Source organism: Hakea prostrata, chromosome 10 (genome assembly GCF_041222555.1).
Source record: "Hakea prostrata isolate BN-2017 chromosome 10, UWA_Hpros_2, whole genome shotgun sequence".
NCBI lineage: Eukaryota > Viridiplantae > Streptophyta > Magnoliopsida > Proteales > Proteaceae > Hakea > Hakea prostrata.
The window spans coordinates 18254887-18260086 of NC_142609.1; the positions used below are offsets into that span (position 1 = coordinate 18254887).

Here is a 5200-nt window from a genome sequence, read left to right on the forward strand (position 1 = left end):
TAAACTTGAACAACTCTATATCGCTGCATCTGTTCCTAATGTTACTTTATTGAAAGAACAACTGTTTAGTTTTAAGATGGATGCTTCTAAGACTCTAACTGATAATGTAAGGAATTCTATAAATTGTCATGTGACTTGGCTGATTTAGATGAAGAGTTAACTGATAATACCCTTGCTATTCTATTGCTAAATTCCTTGCCTGATTCTCATGTTGGTGTTAAGAATGCTATTAAATATGGTAGAAAATCTATAACCCTTGATGATGTGATGGAAGCATTGAAAGTTAGGGATATAGAGTTGAAAACTGAGAAAAAAGGAAAGCATGCTAGTGAGGGGTTGTTTGCTAATTCTGAAAATAGAAGTGTGTATGAAACTAAGAAGAAGTTTAATAATAATAAGAAAAAGAAGAAGTTTGTTGCTAAGAGTGGTAGTGCTAATACAAATCAGAATTTTAATGGTAAGTCTAATAACAATAAAAGGATTTGTTATTATTGTAAGAAAGAAAGGCATATTAGAAAATATTGTAGAGAAAGGCTTCAAAAGAAACAAAATGAGAATGGGAATGAGAGAATGGAAGCTACTCATGTGGCTGATGTGACTAGTGATGCACTTGTAGTATCCCCAACTAGTGATCTTGATACTTGGATTTTAGATTCAGGTTGTAACTTTCATATGACTCCTAGAAGGGAGTGGTTTATCACTTTTAAGTCCATTAGAGGTGGTAAGGTGTTGATGGGGAATGATCATGCATGTGATGTTGTGGGGTTTGGATCTATTAGACTAAGAATGAATGATGGGACTGTTAGAGATCTTGAAAATGTGAGACATGTGCCTGGACTTAGGAGAAACTTGTTGCCTTGAGTCAGCTAGATACTAGGGGTTTCCATTACACCTCTAGGGATGGTTCTTTTAGGATTATGAGGGGTAGTAGTGTTGTACTAACTACTGATTTGAAGAATGGTTTATACTTCTTAAATGGAAGTGTGGTTTTAGGGGCTGCATCAGTCTCTAGTGGGGTTGTTAGTGAGGTGGAGCTTTGGCATAGAAGATTGGGTCACATAAGTAGTAAGGGGCTTGGACACTTGTATAAAAGTGGCCAAAAAAATCTTAAGAAGTTTAGCCCTTTGACTTTTTGTGATGTATGTGCTATGGGTAATCTCCATAAGACTAAATTCCCTCATTCTTCATATAAGACCACTCATGTACTTGAATATATACATTCTGATTTGTGGGGAAGTCCAAATGTACCTTTGTCTCTTTCAGGTGCCCAATATTTCTTGTCTATTATTAATGATTACTCTAGAAAGACTTGGCTGTATTTTCTTAGAGATAAATCTATTGTCTTTGATAAATTTCTAGGGTGGAAAGTCTTGGTTGAAAATCAAACTGAGAAAAAGATCAAGAAACTTAGAACTGATAATGGTCTTGAATTTGTGAATGAAAAGTTTCTGATTTTTTGTAAGGAACATGGAATAACTAGACATAGGACATGCACATATACTCCTCAGCAGAATGGAGTGGCTGAGAGGATGAATAGGACAATCATGGATAGAGTTAGGTGCATGTTGATTGAATCTGGCCTAAGTAAGAAATTTTGGGCTGAAGCTGCTAGTACAGCTTGTTATGTCATTAATAAATCTCCTTGTTCCTCAATTGACTTTGAAACACCTGATTTTAGGTGGAGTAATGTACATGCTGATTACAATGTGTTAAAACCTTTTGGTTGTATTTGTTTTATTCACCAAAACAAGGGTAAGCTTGAGTCCAGGGGTAGGAAGGATATAGGCTTTGGTGTTTACAAGAGAAAAAGATTGTAATTAGTAGAGATGTTAAATTCAATGAATTGGAATTTCTGAAAATTGATTCATCTAGTGTTAGATCTAACTCCAATGATCTAGATAAGACTATATTTGAGGTGGAGTTAGGGGATAAATCTGAAATGATCTTGATGAATCTAATCCTAAAGTTGAGGATGATGATCTAGGGGCTGGTAATAGTTCTTTAGAAGTTAAAGAAGAGCTTGTAGATGAGGATCCTTTAGATGGTTATTTATTGGCTAGAGATAGGTCTAAAAGAGATATTAAGAGACCTACTAGATATGTTAATATGTGTGAGTCTAATTATGGTCCAAATCTGATTTCTTATGCTCTTAATGTGGCTGACCAGCTTGAGGGATGTGAGCCTAGGACCTATAAAGAGTCTCTTGATTGTATGGACAGCAAGCATTGGCTTGTCGCCATGAAATATGAAATGGAATCTTTGATGAAAAATCAGACTTGGACTCTTGTTGATAGACCCAAAGGAAAGAAGCTAATTGGTTGTAAATGGGTTTATAAAGTTAAGGCTGGTATTCCTGGTGTAGAACAACTTAGATATAAGACTAGACTAGTGGCTAAGGGTTATTCTCAAGTTGAGGGAATATATTATAATTAAGTGTTTTCACATATTGTGAAACATACTTCTATTAGAATGCTTCTTGCCCTTGCTGCTATCTTTGATCTTCAACTTGAACAATTGGATGTTAAAACTGCATTCTTGAATGGTAAATTGGATGATAAAATATATATGGTTCAGCCTGAGGGCTTTGTTGTTAAGGGGAGTGAGACTAAGGTCTGTTTGTTGTTAAGGTCTTTGTATGGCTTAAAACAATCACCTAGGCAATGGTATAAAAGATTTGATGAATTCATGCTCAAGAATAAATTTAAGAGAAGCTATTATGATAATTGTGTTTATTATTGTGAGTTTAGTCCTAATTCTTTCATTTATCTCTTGCTTTATGTTGATGACATGCTTATTGCATCAAAGGATAAATTTCAGATTTGTAAACTTAAGTCTATGTTGAAATCTGAATTTGAAATGAAAGACTTAGGAGTTGCTAAAAGCATTATTGGCATTGATATTCATAGAGATAGGCCTAATGGTGTTTTGACCTTGTCTCAAGTTGGTTATATTCATAAACTTGTTAATAAGTTTGGACATGATAATATTAGGACTGTTAATACTCCTCTTGGTGCTCATTTTAAGCTTAGAATGAATTCAAATTCTGCTGGAATTGATAGACCATATCAAGAATGTGTAGGTAGCCTCATGTATTCTATGGTTTGTTGTAAACCTGATATTGCTTATTCAATTGAACTTGTTTGTAGATACATGAGTAGGCATTGTGATTCACATTGGGATGCTGCTATGTGGTTGTTAAGATATCTGAAAAATTCTGCATCTTATAGAATTGTTCATGATAATTCTTGTGTTAATAAGCTTAGCATTATTGGGTATTGTGACTCTGATTTTGCTGCTGATTTGGATAAGAGAAGATCCTTGACTGGTTATGTGTTTACTCTTGGAGGGAATTTTGTGAGTTGGAAGTCTACTCTTCAACATGTGGTGGCACTTTCAAGAATATATTGCTTGTCTAAGGTTGTTAAGGAATGCATGTGGCTTACAGGGCTTCTTGGGGAGCTTGGTTTTCATGACTTGCATTCTCTTGTATATTGTGATTCCTAGAGTGCTTTGTGTCTTGCTAAGAATAGTGTATATTATGAAAGAACAAAGTATGCTGATGCAAAACTGCATTTTATTAGAGATATAATTGCTAAGGGCTTCTTAGATGTGTGTAAGATAGATACTTCTATTAACCCTGCAGATATTATGACTAAAGTAGTACATGTTGATAAGTTTAAGTCTGCTTTAAACTTGTTAAAGTTGTTATCTCTGTAGTTTGTTTTACATTTCTTTTTATATTTCTTTGATGGGTTTGTGTTGACACTCAGGTTTATGCAACATCAAAATAGCAGAGTCAAGGTGGAGAATGTTGTATATGTAACATGGGTATTTCTGTCACTTACTTGTATTTAGGATAGGGTGTGTCTTATGTGTTTGTTAGAGGGGTAGATTGGTCCTTTTAGCCCATTTTCTGTTACCATCATATTTGGGGGTTTTAGGGTTATTCTCAGATATCACACGACACTGTCTCTCTCCTCTCTCTGGTTCTCCTTTGGTTCTTGCTCTTCCTCTGTTGAGTGGAGGTTTCGGTTGGTATGCTCTAGTGTTGATCTTGCTCTTGTGACTTGGCTCTCATGGTGGTTGAATAGCACTTGCTATTGAGGCGTGAAGACACTTGTTATGGTGTTCTTGGATCTGCGCTGGTGAAAGGTTTAAGCTACAGTTCTTCTACAGGTTTTCAGGTGTAGTTGTTCCTAGTCTTGTTGTTTACCTTTCTTGTCCATGTATAGAGTTCTTATCTCAAGATCATAGGGTTGTAACCTTACATTTGCTATTGGATAGTTGCATTGCTTGATGAGTTCACTACTCATCCTTGGATGTAGGTCATTGGACCAAACGAAGTACATCTGGTGTCTTGTTCTTTTCTCTTCTTTCTTGTGTTATTTCCGCTGCATTTAGGTTACTTTTCTTAACATCTCTGAAGAGCTTTTATTGATTGGAGAAGTTTACAGCCTGGAGATATCTCAATCGCTGCGAATCTCGATCTACCAGTCCAATTATTTGCCTGCAAATTATGTATTGCAATGAACTTGTTTTCTTTTTCTTCAATGACCTTCTAATTTTTCTAGGTTCTATAAAGAATAAAAATATAAAATACTATAATAGAGTGCAGTTTTTAATTTCCCAGTAAGCATTAGCACGTCTTCCACTCTTTAGCCCATCAACAACCATCTATGAATAATTCTTCTGATAATCCATATAAAATGCAGCAATTTAAGCTGGTTCTTCTTTTCCAAAGAAAAAGACCTGCTTGGTCAACTGAGTTGGTGATGTTTTGCTTTCCCCTCTTTTCATTTCATTCTTGGATGGAGATTGTGAGATTTTTCTACTCTTATCTTGATTTATTCCCATTTTTAGAATAAAGTTTTCTGTTTGCCGACCACCTGGTAAGGTACTCTTAGACCATTCAAAACTGAAGTCAAATGGAATGAAATCTCCCCTTATTAGATATATGAATAGTTCAAGCTACCTACCCCTTCAATTTCTTTTTGTTCTTGTTTTCCTCAAATATTTTTATGCTCCGCGGTCCCATGAATTGATTTCCTTTCTTTTTCGCTTCTGTATATTTCATACCAACTAGCTATATGCTTTCTACAACTTGTTTCTTTCATCTAACGATTGGTATTCGACTAACTCGATCATCAGAGGCGTTACTCGACCAACCCGGTCTAGCACGTTTTTGCAGGATCACTTGTTC

At 35.4% G+C, this 5200-nt stretch overlaps 1 pseudogene; it reads left to right on the plus strand.

Annotated features, from left to right (window-relative positions):
- Positions 1-2856: 2856 nt before the first annotated feature.
- LOC149002215 (secreted RxLR effector protein 161 pseudogene) lies at positions 2857-3504 on the plus strand (annotated as a pseudogene).
- The last annotated feature ends 1696 nt before the right edge of the window (positions 3505-5200 follow it).